The 17,403-nt window shown below is 34.6% G+C and overlaps 1 non-coding gene and 1 pseudogene across 1 annotated transcript; one reads left to right on the top strand and one right to left on the bottom strand.

The window, feature by feature from the left end:
• Nucleotides 1-17,403, top strand: part of LOC115279717 — a 127,609-nt pseudogene that overhangs the window by 739 nt on the left and 109,467 nt on the right.
• Nucleotides 3,773-3,879, bottom strand: LOC115281363. The gene has a single exon (XR_003904265.1). It is a non-coding gene; the product is annotated as a U6 spliceosomal RNA (small nuclear RNA).

Here is a 17,403-nt window from a genome sequence, read left to right on the forward strand (position 1 = left end):
TCTCTCTCTCTCTCTCTCTCTCTCTCTCTCTTTGTCTCTTTCTGTCTCTGCCTCTTTCTTTCAAAATAAATAAATAATCATTAAAAAAATAAGCGCACTAGCAGAAGTGAAATTGTATGCTATTTATTGCTAGGTCATGCAAGGCACAGTATCTTTCTTGTAGTTTTCTCCCTCTTTCTGACTCTATGTCTTTCCCCTTGCTCTTCCCTTGTAATCAGCCGTTGTAAGGAGTCCTAGGCCACAGCAGAAATTATGTGAGTGTTCCAGCTGACAGTTAAATTCTAAGGAGACATTAAAGGGATAGCTAGAATAAACAACCAACCGTATGAATGAATGAGTCTGTAGATGATTTCAACCTCCAGCTTGCTAGCCACCAGAGCTCATGCCGTGTGGTAAGCTATGGAAAAAGAATGTTATTGGAAGCCAAAGCAGACTTGCAATTTGGGCCAAATAATTCTTTCTGAGCATTACCTTCTACCAAAATAAGTATAATAATATCTAATTTTCATAGTTTTTATACAAATGAAATAAATTGACTAGTTTAAAATGCCTGCTAGAGAGCTCTGCCTATTCTGAACTAAATAAAACTGATATTCTTCTTTTCTATATACTTAAATATGACTATTATGTCTGAGACATTTTATATATCATAATGATAAAAAACTTCATAAGAAGTACATAATTAATTTATGTAAAGAAGATTTGGATTCAGGAGCACCTGGGTGGCTCAGTCGCTAGAGCATCCAACTTTGGCTCAGGTCATGATCTCCCAGTTTGTGAGTTCTAGTTCCACATCAGGCTCACTGATGTCAGACTGTCAGTGCAGAGCCTGCCTCAGATCCTCTGTCCCCCATTATGTTTTTCCTCCCTGACTTATACTCTCCCAAATATAAATACATATTTAAAAAACTATTAAAGATCTGGATCTAGTCTTTATGGAGGGAAACAGTGCTCTTTCACTGAGAAAATAAAGTAAGAAAGTGAAACCCTGAATGGAAGTGTTACAGCAAATCAAGAAAGAAGCAGGAGAAAAATTACATTCTTAATAAAGGGGGAGAAAAGCACAAAAGTTTGAATAGATTCATCTAAGTCTAGATTTGCAGGACCATGTCTTCTTCCCCAGAATTGGTACATGGAGAAAGATGCTTTGGAAAATGCACTTTCAAAATTGGGAGGCAAGGTGACAAAGAATGGATTAGCCAATTTTCAGTTCTCAATGTTGAAACCCTACCATCTGGCCATTTGTAGGAAAGTGGATGGACCTCGAGGGTGTCATGCTAAGTGAAATAAGTCAGGCAGAGAAGGACAGATACCATATGTTTGCATTCATAGTTCTAACAGGAAAACAGAAGAAACTTAATGGAGGACCAGGGGGAGGGGAAGAGAGAAAGAGAGTTGGGGAGAGAGACGGACGCAAAACTTGAGAGACTACTGAATACTGAAAATGAACTGAAGGTTGAAGGGGAAGGGGGCAGGGGGAAAAGAGGTGGTGGTGATGGAGGAGGGCACTTGTGGGGAAGAGCACTGGGTGTTGTATGGAAACCAATTTGACAATAAACTATTAAAAAAAAGAAAAAAGAAACCCTACCATCCAATGTATTTAAGCAGCATCTTCAATCACTTAGATATCGTTCCCTTTCTGGTTGTTACAATGATTACTTTCTATTGGATTAGCTGCTCCTTCTGTATACAAGAGCATATACCTCCCTTCCTTTTTTGGAGCCACACATACATGAAATGTGTTCTTCTTTCCCGTCATAAGCTTGGTGATGTTCTAAATGAGCTGCCATTCCTATCCAGTCTTTTCTTTTTGTCAGGAAAATAAAAGGAAAAAGCATTTTTCAGTAATTGCTTGTAGTACTTGCTTGGAAATGTTCTCACATTATGATATTCTTCCTTTGAACATGCTCTGTTTGCACCAAGCTAATTGGGTAACATGAAAAATATGTGTGATTTGCAAAATATTAATAATAGGAATTATAACTATGATTTACAGAATATATTCAGTACAGATGATCTGTTATTTATAAAATTAACAAAGCTTAGGTTTTGTGACTTCTAAAATAAAAATTGAGAACTATTTCTGTGACTTGATCTTACAGTTTACAATTTCATAACAAATTTTTATTAAATGACCATTATTATGAATCTCAAAAATAATTCCAGTAGACTGTGGAAGAGTTTGCAAATTTTTCATTCTAATATGACTTCAAAGAAACAACTCTCCCTTTTTTGCTAATAGAGAATAAGAGTGGGGAAGTAACAGTGATTACATGTGTACATACCAGGGCTACTGCTTTGTCCATGGTTTCTTCAAAACTCATGTGGTTATTTTGGATGAAAAGCAGGTAGGAAACCCAGTTTGCTCACTGGAAGTCAATAATTATTTGAGAGGTAATCATTTGATAAGCTTTATTACCACATCTTAGGATTTCACAAACCCCAAGAAACTGATTGACTTAAATGAATCTTATAGTTGTAACTAAGAAATAATTATAATATAAGAAGACATCTCACATTTTTATTGACTCATTTCTCCCCCAACCAACATAGCTTGTTCACAGATAAGTTTTCTTCTACAAGTACAAGAAAAGACAAACAAGCCAAGACAGATTAATGCAAAATAAAGGCATTTTTATGGTGTTAGAAAGAGGTAATTATCTAAAGTCTTCACCTTAAGAGTAGCAGAGCTAGATTTGTGAGGCACATCTGATACCAAGCCCATTTTCTAAACATATTTATTTCATTATTATCGCAGGACCAATAATAAAATGCATTTGATTTGTGTTGTGTTTAAATGTTTAAAGGAACAAAATCATCCTCTTTGGCCATCCAAATTTCAGGTTTCAGATAAACTAAAAATGGAAAATACATAACAAAACCAAAAAAGTAATGTAAAAAGCCAAGAGTTTTACTAAATACCATTTACTAAACCCCAGGATGTTTTAGTCTCATGGTTGAAAGGGCCCATTTTTATGTTCTGTCAACAGAAGCAGAAGATGAAGACCAGCATATATATTTAAGATAGTATGGATTTATTTTTATTGCTACCACTGAAAGAATATGCAGTTACTGTGGAAAAGATAATATGTTTTGACTACAGATATCCCTTAGTTACAACTCAGATTTCTTAATTTATTGGTTGAAATGTTTATTATTTGAGGACCTTAATTCTCAGGCTTTGCAAGTATTAGATTGATATATATCAGACACTTAACATGACAATAGACTCTTTCCATTGAAAAACTACAAATAAATTGTATTTTTCCTTGAAATACTGTTTAAATATTCTTTACAAAGTTTTTGCTTAACATGATATTTGAAATGAGGGCTATTTTTCTCCTTTGTGCATTTTTTTCCATCTTGAATTGATAAATGTCCCAGGTGGTAGAAGGCACAGAGTAATCTGTACTGAAAGGTTCTTATTAGTTGAGCAAGAGGTGGATGGGAGAGAGATCTTGTTTCTGTGATGGTCAAATCTGCTTTCTTGATACACCTGGATTATGCGGTATAGGAAGTGTTTACAACTGAAACCACCTAAGTATCCTTTAATCATTTTCAAAAGAAGTAGAATGTAGCTTGCCATTTATGTACCTATAATCTATATATCTATGATTTATATATCTATATTTATGTATCTGTAACTTTGTCCAAGAGGCCAGTGAACTCATACATATTTAACATTGGCCAACATACTGGTATTATTTAGCCTGGCTCACTTAAAATTTTATTTATTTGTCTGTTTATTTAAAAATGCATTTCTTTTTTTTTTTTTAATATGGAACGCTTCACGAATTGGCGTGTCATCCTTGCGCAGGGGCCTTGCTAATCTTCTCTGTATCATTCCAATTTTAGTATATGTGCTGCCGAAGCGAGCACTAAAAATGCATTTCTTAAACATCTGATGAGTGCTGGGCTATATAAACATAAGCAGATACCAAGTATGAATAAGGAAAGATAACTATTTTAAGACAACTTCTAGAATGACTGTGTAAGAAACTCCATGAATCTGACCTTTTGGAAAACAACTTATATTGGTGAAAATTATTAAAAATAAGAGTATAAAGTACATTAAATTTGTCCTAGGATTATAGCAAATGAAGAAACATTTATTCAAGAAAATTTGCTAAATCTAAATGAGAATTCTAAGAACTGGTGCAAGTTGAGTCTCACTCATCTTCCCGACTCAATATTGGAGAAGCACATCTCCAGGTGATGTTGCTAAAAGGTGAGGTTTCCTCACCCAGCAACCACAATTGTCGTGAGAAAGAGTCCACCAGAATTTCTTACCCCTCCCAGATTCACATTTTAAAGTCTAAATTTCAGATTAGTGCAGCCACGAGGTCAGTGGCTCCTTTTTCAACTATCATTTATTCATTTGGTGAGGTTCTATTTAAGAGATGTCAGGCTGAGATTTCCGTAGCAAAATGTAAAGTGATATCACCTGAAATGAAAAATATCCTAAAGAGGGTTCAAAATGTGTTTCAACTAGTAGAAGAAATTATTTGCAAACTTAGATATAGATTGATAAAATTATGCAGCCCAAACAACAGTAATACAAAGGCAAAAACAAAGAGAAAAATCTTAAAATCAGCAAGATAAAATCAACTCATTACATACCATGAGAGCCTGATAAAATTAAGAGCTGACTTCCCAGCACACAAAATGGAGACCAGGAATCAGAGATAGAACATATGCAAAATACTATAAAGAAAGGGAAAAAAAGTAAATGAAGGCACTTGTACCTAGCAAAACTATCCTTTGAAATGCAGATGGAAAAAAAAATCACAGCTCGTAGTAAAGAAAAATTGAAGGAATATGTTGCTATCCGATCAGTTTACAGAATAAACCAAAGCAACTTCTTCCAGATGAAAGCAAATGTGCCTAGATCTTAATTTATATCCACAGGAGAAAAAAACCCAACCTAACCACAGCACTGATAAAGGTAATTATGTAATTGTAAAAGATAATTTCTATGAATATTTTTCCTTTTCCTTTCTTAACTGATTTAAAGATCAATTATATAAAATTATATCTATAAAATAATATTATAGGATCTATGTGACACATGTAATTATAATGCATTTCTCAATAATCACACTAAATTGATAGATGGGAGAAAAGAAGTATCAGTGTAAGAATATGACAACAAATGTCAGCTCCAATAAAGGACAACAGTTGAGGAGAAATAGAGATATAAATAAACAGATAATTTAAAAGCTCTATAAATAAACTATACCAATTATTAAATACCCCAAATATTAACAGAATAAATTATGCAATCAAAATGTTCCTACCCTTAATGAAAACAAATACACAAACAAGATTCTACTAGCTGCTCTCTACTAGAAACATCTGTTTTATTTAAAGATACAAATAGAGGCCTGCCTGGGTGGCTCAGTTGGTTAGGCATGCAACTCCTGATTTTCGCTCAGGTTATGATCTCATGGTTCATATCAAGTCCCATGTCAGGGTCTGTGCTGACAGCATGAAGTCTACTTGGGATTCTCTCCCTCCTCTCTCTCTCTCTGTCCCTTACTCATGTTCTCTCTAAAAATAAATAAATGCTAAGATACAAACAGAAAGTAAAATGATAGAAAAAATCATATCATGTGGTTGGCAACAGTAAGAAAATATGAATGTCTATTCTAATATGTGACAAAATGGGTAAGACAAATTCTTACTAGAGAAGCAGTCTGACTTGTCTAATTATAAAAGTTTTAATGAATCAGTATTATATAGCAATATTATAGAATTATGTGCTTGTATGCACCTAACTACATACATATATGCGCACGCACACACACACACACACACACACACACACACACACACACACATATAATGTATAATGTACCAACTGGTTTGATAACAAAACTGGATTTCTTCTTGCAAAAGAACAAAATTAAGCTGTATCTTGCTCTATATACAAAATACAACCCAAAATACGTTAGATTTAAATGTAAGACCATAAAAAATCAGGAAAATGCAAATCAAAACCATAGTAAGATATCACCTCACAGCTCCTATAATGGGTATTAATCAAGAAGAGAAAAAGTAAAAGTGTTTGTGAGGATATGGAAAAAAGGGAACATTTATGTATGTAAATTGATACAATCCTTATGGAAAACATGGAGGTGTGAAAGTTCTCCAAGAAACTGAAAATAAAAAACCCTATGATCCAGCATACCCACTTCTGGTTCAATATCTAAAGTAAATAATATGAGTATCTCAAAGAGATATTTGCATTCCCATGTTCATTGCAACATTATTCACAATAGCCAAAATATGGAATTAAGCCAAGTGTCCATCAATAGATAATGGAATATTATTTAGTCACAAAAACGAAGAAAATCCTGCTGTGTCTGACAACATGAGTGAAGCTGGAGGACATTTTGCTAAGTGAAAGAAACCAAACACAGAAAAACAAATACTGTATAATCTCACTTTTATATGGAATTGAAAAAAATAGTTGAATTCCAAAAAACAAAGTAAAACCGTGCTTACCAGGAGTTTGGGGGTAGATGGATGGGGAATGGCCAAAGGATACAAAGTTACACTTACATAGTATGAATGTCTAGATTTGAAGGTAAAGTCATGAGAAATATAGTTTTAAATATTGTATTGAATAATAAAAATATGTTAAGAAAGTAGATTTCAATTACTCTCATTGCAAAAAATCTATGTGAGATGATAATGCTAATTAACTTGACTGCAGTAATTATTCAATTAGCATATGTATATCAAATCATGTTGTATATCTTAAATTTATATAATTTGTATTAAATATATATATATGACTGATTGTGTATCTTAATAGCCTACATATATGTCCTTTCCTAATTGACAACCTCCTGAATTCCAGTCATTCTAAAAATTAGATTGCTAGATTTTCATTAGTGCTGAGCATTATCTAATTTTTATGCATATTTATAGGTTTTTCTATTTATTTTCAGCTCACATCTCACTTTTTATATAAATATCATGATACAAACACCAGGAGCATAAGAACATGTCAGGCTTGTCCTCCAGTGTCTAGCATAGTGCTTGACATAGCACATGTTTATGCACACACATACATGATAATTCTAGGTTCTATCATGTCTCCTTTTGAGCCACTAGGGAATTCTTAAGTAGTTATATATAAATTTTAAAGTAAAGATTTAAGATCTTAATAAGAAAAAAAACAATCATATTATTAAAATAGGCATTAACTTTTATTTTTTCATCTATCACATCCTCATTTCTATTACACTGGATCTCCTAGTACACTCTCATTGCTTTATACTACCCAGAGCCCAGCTTGGATGTGGGTATGTAGGTATATAGACAGCTGCTCTTTAATCTTCCCCTGTCATTTCCTAAACCTGTGTAATTCAGGAAAGTCTTTTCTGGAGAAAAATACCAATAATCTGACTATGGGGAAACTCCTGGGTAAACGTGTGCTCAATACTTATACATTTAGTATTAGGGAATATGTGAATGACATATTCAAAACATACCTTTCACCCTCTTAAGCAACAACAATAACATCCAAATTCTCTAATAAATAGAATTTTTGCAAAGATAACATATGAACTGTTGTTGCAATTTCAAGATTGTGTATCTTTCCCACAGTGAGACTACAGGGAGGCACTAAAATATTAAATGTGTGTTTGTTTAAGCTGGAATAATATTGACTCATTTTGGCAAAGCAAACATTTTTGTGAAATAAAGGTATTAGCTAGTAATACTTACATTGGCAATAAAAATAAAAATATTTTTTAATGTTTTTACATTGTAGTACTTGTTTTGCTTGTTGGTGGTGTTTGCTTGTTTAATACATTCTGTAAAGGACAGAAATTACATGCTGGTTTTGTTTTTGTTTTTGTTTTGTTTTTTTGTTTTTTTTCCTTTTTCCCCTAGGAAGTGTGTCTTGGGTTTTTCCCTTATTATTTTCGTTACATTTTTTTTCCTCTTCTTTTTTTGGTGGTGGGGGTGGTTATGTTTAAATGAAGTTGCTTTTACAACACCAAAGACTTAATCATCCATTTCCTACATAAAAGGTAGCTACTTTTTTGCATGGACCTCAAGTATATTGTAGTATAGAAGTGGAATTGAAGGAAAGGTATTAAGCAGGCTGTGTTGTAGCTTTTGGGCAAGTAATAAATTGTATGATGTATCTTGAGTGCATCATAGATAAGCTGCTATATAATGATTGCCACTTCAGATAGCTGTGAGATTAGGTGATTAACTAGTTGTTACATAACCTTCTAATCTGTGTATAAGTCTAATTACATGAAATAGAAGTTGGGATTTTGATTTTTTACTTTGCTTTTCTGTTTGGAGTGTAATTGTAACTACTGTAGTGTAAATGATGGAAAATAATTGCATATGTTAAAAAAATAAATAAATAAACAGAAAAAAATAAAAGAAAAAATATTCTTTAATAAAATATAGAGGAAACATCTTTTTTCTAAAAGGAGTCAAAAGTAAATAAATTATTTTTTAATTTAAAGGTTTTTATATTTGTTTTACAGAGAGAGAACAAGCAAGAGATAGGAGCAGAGAGAGAGAGAGAGAGAGAAAATCCTAAGCAGGCTTCATGCCCAGTGTGGAGCCCAACATGGAGCTTGATCCCAGGACCCTGTAATCATGACCAAACCAAAAAATCACAGTCAGTTGCTCAATCTGTGGAGCCACTCAGGTGCCCCCAAATAAATACATCCTTATGGCAAATTGGAAACCACGGTTTGTCCAAGCCAGTTTTGAAAACATGGCCCAAAAGTCAGATTTCCTTTCTCTGTCCCAACTTAATGAATTTCAGTAGACACTTTTAACAAATCTTTGTAACATATCTTTATGGGGAAACCATGTTTCTGAAGATTCAGTATCATTTCAAAAGGTTCGTATAAAAGGCCATTCAATGATAATCTGCAAGTTATAGTGCTTATAACACCTTGGGGTAATATTTGGATCTATGATGTTCTGTTTGCTTCTCTCAGCAAACATTAGACAATTCAGGAGGCAGAGAAAAAGCTAATTCTCCTTCTTGTTCATTAGCATGCCTGAACTTAAGGATATTTGATTTTATTCTGGCAATTAAAATATAAATCAGACACATTGTCACCATGAGTTTCTCCATGGGAGACATATTCCTTACTCCCCGCTCTATGAAGAACCATTTACTATACCATCTCCTTGAGCTAAAATTTCATTTTGCATTTATCCAGGCATGAAATGCATCAAGCTGCCTGACACATGGCAATAAAACATTTTGTCTACTGTCAGTTCAAACTTGTTGAACAACTATTTCAGATGAAAGGAAGTGGCTCCAAATAGAGGGTTAGTTCCTAGAGTAGAAAAATTGGTACCCAAGGTCACCTTATTGATCTCATTTTCCCAAACTTTCCCAAATGCCCCTGAAATCGGTATTCTAATATGCTTTCTTATGAATATACTTGCTTGAATTTACGTGAGATTTCCAAATGTTTATACTGTTGTAATGGTCTAGTATTGTTTATCTTAGTTCACTTTTTAGGAGAGAGGACAGCTCAGCTCCTTAAAATCAAGGTTTATATCCTCAGAGTGTATTGAAATTACCATCTGCTATGTCAACTGAATTATTGCTGTATTGATAACAGAAATAACCAGTAAGGCATAGAACAATTCATGGATGTCCATTTCCACATTTTTTATATTCCTTCATTCAACAAACTTTTACTGATCACAGCCATATTAAAATTAGAGCACCAAATAAAATCTTCTTATATTTAAGGAGATTATATCTTTATAGGGGAGATAAACAAGTGAATCAATAATAGAATAGTAAATCTTTAAATATAACATTATTAAGAAGGAAAGGGATACAAGGGAGAAAATGTCCCATTTTAGTTAAGATTTTTCCAAATGAAGACACTGAAGTAATAACACGTTGAGCACAGATATGTCAGTTGGTAGGTGATCAGAAATTAAAAGTAAATAACGGAGTAGAATGAGAAAAGAAGGAAATAAAGGAAAATATGTTAGCTATTGCTCTGGGTAGCTGAAGCTCAAAAACACTGTTGAGAATGGTGAGGAGCATGCTGGAATTATTGACGCAGAGGCCTGGAGACTCAGCTCTCTATATACCAACTCCTACTTTCTAATGGCAGAGGGTTGGCCCCTGGGTGTTAATTTCACACATTTGAAAATAGAGACTTTCTTTCAGTTTAGCATACCCCAGGGACGCTGGAGAAAACTCTTGGACAGAGAGGCTGAGAGGCGCAGCCACCTGAGTTCGGAAGCTGCCAGCATGTTGTAAACACCTTATCACAGTTACAGGTGAATGCAGCATGGGCCAGGGGAATTTGATGCAGCATCACTGGCATTTTCTGCTACCCTTTCCCTATCCTCTTACTTCACAGTTATGGTAATTCCGTGATGTCAGTATTAAAGTCCCTATTTTATAGAAGAGAAGATATATTCTGTGTGTTTTGTTTTAGTGAATACATGGAGACTTACTCATTACTCATACTTTCTGAATCGTGACCTAGATTACATGGATTTAGATACTGAAAATCTTGAATGGCAACCTCTTTGTACCACTGGTCTGTGAGTACTACTGAAAAGAACCCCCTTTAATCACACATCTTGTATTGTTTAATATATAATTCACTTTTGTCTCTCCTACCTCCCTTAACTCAGGTGATAAATTTACAGGGAGTAGTTTGAATGCTGTATTTAGTGTTCAATGCTTAGAACCAGGATCAGGCTCCTCAGTTTTGTTGTTCTAAAGAGGGTTCGGTGTCCAACCTATCTGTAGAAGTAAAGCAATATGATCTATCACTGATGCGTGAGTCCTTCACTGCTTGACCGTGGAGTCACTTAAGGTACTTAAGTGGGTTGTAAGACATGTTGATCTAGCTCTGACCTTTGGGCAAATTGGAAAACAGAACAGATTCTAATGTGGTTTCAGCGAAGTAGAAATGATTCTCTCATAACCCAATTCTGTATTGAATTCTCTCTTGCTGTATTGATAACAGAAATAATCTCTCTTGAGGCAAATTCCTCAGCCTGAGGCTTTGTTTGCTCCCACCCCTAGTTTTTCCATCTCCATTCCCTAAATGACCTATTGTCTGAGAAGAGAGATCTGGGAGCCACTGCATGCTGGGATTGCCCCTTGCTGGGTGACCTAGATACCCAGGCTTTGGCATAGCACCTAAGAGGTAGTTTGATGATGGATCCGTACCTTGAGGCTCTTCCACACAGACTACCACCTACTTCTTGATGCTGGAACAATAGAAGACAGGAGTTGTATTTCATTTGCGTTGCTCACTCTTATGATCTAAAAATAAGGCTGAAACAAGCAGGTACAGCCAAACCTAGTTTATCTAGGTGAAATCAATTTCAAATGGATATTACCCTTCAAGACATGGATAAGCAAATAATTTAACCAGACTGGAATATTTGTGTGAAAGGAAATAGATATAGGTTAGGAAAGGCAGAACATGAAGTGCTTTCCCTGACTAAGAACTAATGGGGAACTGTTGATGATTTTTAACCATTAGGATGAGCTTTCAAACCTGCTGCTCTGCGGCCATTGGAGGAAATACATTCAATGCATTTTAGTGCATCCCTCTGTTAAATCTTATTTGAGATACTTCTATGATTAGGAAGCCTGACTTTACAGGTGAATCCAGGATTCTAAATATTTTCCTTTAGTCTAAATGATTCCCACTGGAAGCAAGAGATATCTGTGTAATGCTTAGACAAATGTGGTTAATATAGACTATCATTAATTTGTCAGGTCTAATTAATGGTATCAGTTACCAGATGCAGAGAGAGACCATTACACGTCCTAGGAGTATAAAAAAGGCAGTCAAGGAAGCTGCTAAAACCTATACTCTCCCTGGATCACTGGAAGTAATGGGATGAAAAAGAGTAAGCTAAACAGATAAAATGCTTAACAGAATTGAGAAGATGCATAGCAGTAGGTCTCCATTCAACTCCGTGCTGGGTGGGCCCAAGCATCTACGGTGAAAATAAGGAAAAAGTTAGTCCAGCAACAGACTGAGGTTAACATCCACATGGATATTGTCACGGGCTTTTCCCTGTCATCTATCTTCCCCATCGTGCTGATTATTAGTTAGTTGAATTGATGGGACAGTAGGAAAAATATACGCACACACATATGTATAATATATATGTGCATATCTATGTAAAATATGTATTAAACCATATATATGTATACACACAGAGATATGTAAACACAGAAATATGTAAACATTTTACATATGTGTATATGTTTGTATATATGTGTGTACATATATATAATAAGTTAAAATATATATATTAACTTTGCTGTTTCTGTATATATACACATATGTAAACTATGATATTTCTGCATCATAGCCTTTCTTTCAAGGATCCATGCACTGTGCTTTTTTCCCTCAAACATTTCCATAAAACCTTTCCCAAGGTCACATCTCTAGTTAGTGTATTACATATTAGCCTTAATTTTTTGTAACTATACTGCTTATACAATGAAAAAGGAGTTCTATTGACAAAAAACACACCAATCAGAAAAGAAATATGCTCATTTAAAAGGCCACCTTTCTCTCTACCTGGCCAGATTTTTGCTATACTTTTAGTTCCACTAACTCTTCAGTATAATGAAATATAAACCATGCATAGCTCTGCTTTTTTCCATCTTTTTGAGCCCCTTCACTTCAATAATAATTTACACACCTGGGTATAGTCTCCTAAATTGGGCAATTCTTTTTGTAAATTTTGTAACTTAAATCTTGGAATTTGCACTGCCTGACACCTTTCTATACTTTCTTTTTTTTTTCTATACTTTCATTTAATAGATCCCTTTATCCATCTGTAAGTGATTGATACTTCCACTCATTTACTGCTTTGATGTGTGTGTATGTTCTTCCATTTCTATCACTTATGTCCTTTTTCTCCTTCAAGCCATCACTATCTTAACTCAAGACTCCATTATTTTTGTTTAAAATTATTGGAGGTTTCTCCTGACCCTGTTGCTTCTTTCAATCCTTGCCTCTTACAATCATTTGACAGGCTGGGATTGTTCAATCACCTATTAAAAACACATAAACTCCTTGCCCAACTGTAAAAATCCTTTACTATTTGGAATGAACTTCACTTTGTTGTCTTCATCTGTCACTAGACCCTAACATCATTCTGTTTTCAATGCAAGTGGAATTTCTAATCTGTTCTCTGGTATGTATGTATATACTGGATTGCCCTCCCTTTTCTTTTTAATTGATGGGACTTATATTAATTTTTTAAGAATCATTTCAATGTTCTCCTCTAAGAACTCTTACTTAGCTTTCCCCACCACCACCTCCAAAATAGATAACTTCAATTTTGTATTTGCAGCAAAAATTTACTTATAACTTTTGCCCTGGATTTTTGTTTCCTAATTTTCTGAAATTCTTAAGTATAACTGATGACCCTAATTATTAAGTTCTTATTTTATATTTATCTTTCTGTATTTATTATTGAACATGGCATAGTATCTATACTCATAAATCCTTTGTACCATGATATTTACACATACCTGGGCTGGTGAAAAAGGAGCATCTAACCCAAGGGCTTTTGAGTACCTTCTGTAAGGCAAACATGCTGAAGGATTTTATGCACATTTCCATATTATATCCTCTTAATAACCCGATGTAAGTGGACTCTGTTATTTGTTATCCAAAAATAGCTGCATTTTAGAATAAAAGGGAACACTATTAATATTACCAGAAAAACAGAGGTAAGCTAGAAATTTCCTGGGTAAAATAACATATATAGGCATTCTACCTATATGGGATATAAATTTTTACTCTTAGGGAACTAAAGACATTTTCTTGAGCCTGAATGTTAACTCAAAGTAGTCTGAGTCTAAACTCACATGTAAGGGGGTGCCTGGGTGGCTCAGTCGGTTAAGTGTCTGGCTTCAGCTCAGGTCATGATTTCACAATTTGTGGGTTCATGCCCTGAGTTGGGCTCTGTACTGACAGCTAGCTCTGAGACTCAAGCCTGCTTCAGATTCTGTGCCTCCCTCTGTCTCTGACCCTCTCCTGCTCACGCTGTCTCTCTCTGTCTCTCAAAAATAAATAAAAAATATTAAAAATATATAATTAAACTCACATCTAGGTTCTTATTATTCAAGATAATGCTGCTTCTTTGCTACAGTAAAGCAAATATATTTGTATATTTTTCAATTAATTAATTATTTTTAAATTTACATCCAAGTTAGTTAGCATGTAGTGCAATAATGATTTCAGTAGAATCTAGTGATTCATCCCCTACGTATAACACCCAGGGAGGGGCTTAATGCCCCTTGCCCATTTATCTCATACCCCCACCAACAACCCTCCCAGGACCCTCAGTTTGCTCTCTATATTTAAGTGTCTCTTACATTTTGCCTCCCTTCCTCTTTCTACATTATTTTTCCTTCCCTTTCCATATGTTAATCTGTTTATTTTTTGAGTTAGGTGAAAAATTCTAACCTCTCCCCCAAGATCTAGGCCCCAAAGGTATATGCATGTTATCTCAGCGATTCAATCAAACACTAATCTAGGTGCTGCTAGGTTGGGCTTTTGTGACCTTAAGATAGTAAGACTATGGTGGGTGAGGCTGACGTAACAGGTGAGCTCTTTGAAAGCAGAGCATTCCCTCTAGCCTGTCCTAGTTGAAGATCTTACAGAGAAATATGTATGCTGGCTTGGAAGAAAGCAGACAGTGTTGCTGGGAACTGCTTTTAGAGGCTGTTTGACAAAGAGCTATGGGCAGCCTTAGAACTTGAGATTTGTCCCTAGTTAAAAGCTCACAAGGAAATGGTACCTCAGTGTTACAATCAGAAGGAACTTAATTCTGTCAACGACTTGAATGAGCTTGGAGTAGGACACTGAGTCTCATATGAGTTGTGTTGCAGCAACACCTTGATTGTAATCCTTTGACACCCTCAGCAGAGAATCCAGGTACACCATTACTGAACTTCTATCCTATGAAAAACAATGAGGTAATAAATTTATAGTGTTTTAAGCTGCTAAGTTTATAGTAATTTATTACACAGTAAAATAGAGTCAACACAATCTATAAAAAAGCTGAATAAATGAATGACAGAATACCTGTTACTATGGATAAAACTATGTATGTTTTATTTGAAAGTAAATATTAATTTATAAATTGGCATAAGATTCACTAAATTATCATCTAAAGCCTAGCCTTCAATGTAGAGTATTCTGTTCCAGAGACATTTAGTATATGCCTACAAAAATGCACAAAGTAGAGGAGAGAGTGAAAGCCACTTAGTGGCTAATTCAAGGGCAAAGCACTTTAATATAGATTGGAGATAGAGGTTAAATATTATCATTTTTGAGGGGGTTGGGTCAAATGGCATGTCTCTAAAATTGGCTTTATTCTGCAATCCCACTTGAATTTGTAAGCAGTAAAATTAATGAAAGAAATCTCAGACAATGTCTATATTCTGACCTTTCTTATTTTGAAGAGTTTAATTCATGTTTCTTCTAATATCTTACACATCAAATGTCACTGCACCCAAAATAGCAGTGTAAGAGTCACCTCATTCTACACAGAATGTATAAACCTCTATTATACTTATTATACGTATTAACATTTTATTCCTAAAATCATTGTCAGCATACTATTTTCTAACTCTTCTCTCCTTTTATGACCCTATTTTATATACATTTTTCTGAACTCCAGGGCCTTCTTTTGTGTCATTTTAATTTTCAATTTCTATTCTAATTTTAATTATAATCAGCACCATTATTTCAAGGCAGCAAATGTCAAAATTGCATTTGAGTCTCTGGATAGCTTAAGAAAGTGTAGTTATTTTCTTTAAAATTACCTAAAGCAAGAAGAGGCGTGACCTCTTGTAGATGTAGATTCTAAGTACGTTGTAACATGATGCTGAATAATAGATGTAAAACACACAGAGTCAAATGGAAGATATGCCTATTTTAGTGAGAAAGTATGCTTTGCAGTATTTGCTTGGTGATCTTTATGTGCTTGCTATTCACAAATAAAGATTCTAATCCACGAGCATAACTAATATGTTAAATAACACATTCTGTTTTTAATATACATGCAGTACATAAGGATAAAACATTTAAATACTGCAACAGATGCTTGTTTATATGTATTTAGTACCATTATAAAAAGAGTCTGGAGAATACACAACTGAAGGTTCTCATATATATGCCCAGTGCTGAGGGAAATGGATTTTATTTCTGGTAATTTAAGGTATCTAATCACTATCATTAAACAAATACGGATTCATTACAGGAACAAGAGGAAATGTGAACACAGTGCAACTTGGAAATAAATGTGATCTAGAACTTGAATTTCTACGCACATCTTATTTGAGCACAACTTATTTGGGAGGCTTCTGACCTGTGACCATTTCTAAATTTAATACAAGTAACCACTGCAGGGGTAAGTGTCAGCCATTGCATCATGTGAGAGAAGAGGGTTTAGTGGCAGAGAGGAAGTGGCCCTGCATATTAAAATCACACACAGAGGCACTTACACTTGAAGGTACCAACTACTTTAATAGAAGAGGAAATCATCCACAGACAAAATGGCTTAGTGGATTGAGAGATGGAAAACCACAAGGAAGCCACTGTGACAACATGACCATAACAAACATCAATCCTGAGAAGTAGAAAACAGGTAGGTAATGGGTCTTACAGTAATATTCAATGGCTTCTTCAGTTCTGAATAGCTTCCTCTTGCTTTATTATGGTAGAAGTAGTAAAGACTTTGGGTTTGGACAAGTCTGAGGTAAAACTCAGCTCTATTCTCAGCAAAGAAAACATCAGCTAATACATTTAATAAGAGAAGGATATTCAGCTTGTCTCAGAACAGGCATATGACAAAGCTAAGATTATCCAGAAAAATGAAAATTAGTCTGGCAGGTCACTTGAATGGATCACTTTAGAATTTTAGGAAATGTAGAATGTGTCTAAAGAGAAAATGGGGAAATGTATAAGATGGGGAAATGTATAACAAGGAAAAATATATAAGAAAGAGTTAGAAAAAAAGAATCCAACCGTAAGTAAATTAACAGTTTTGATCAATGTTTCAGTTAGCATTTTTGTCAGTTTGCTGGAATATGGGCTCAGTTCATGGTCTAAAGACCTGGCAATACCTTCTGAGGGAGACATGCATGTAGGAACCAAATCAAGGCAATGAAATGATTTACTAGTAGTTGGGATCTATTAAGTGTTCATGAATATTGAGAAAACAAATGAGTAAGTGGATGAGTGAGTTGACAGATGAATGAATGGCAGCTTTGGCCCCAAATCTCATTTTTAGAATGTTAATGCACTAGAATGGTAGTGGCTTGTATGGAGAATTGCATTTCCCGACTCTATTATGGCTGTGCTGCAGGCTCAAGCA

This window comes from Suricata suricatta, chromosome 16 (genome assembly GCF_006229205.1).
Source record: "Suricata suricatta isolate VVHF042 chromosome 16, meerkat_22Aug2017_6uvM2_HiC, whole genome shotgun sequence".
In the NCBI taxonomy this organism is placed as follows: Eukaryota; Metazoa; Chordata; class Mammalia; order Carnivora; family Herpestidae; genus Suricata; species Suricata suricatta.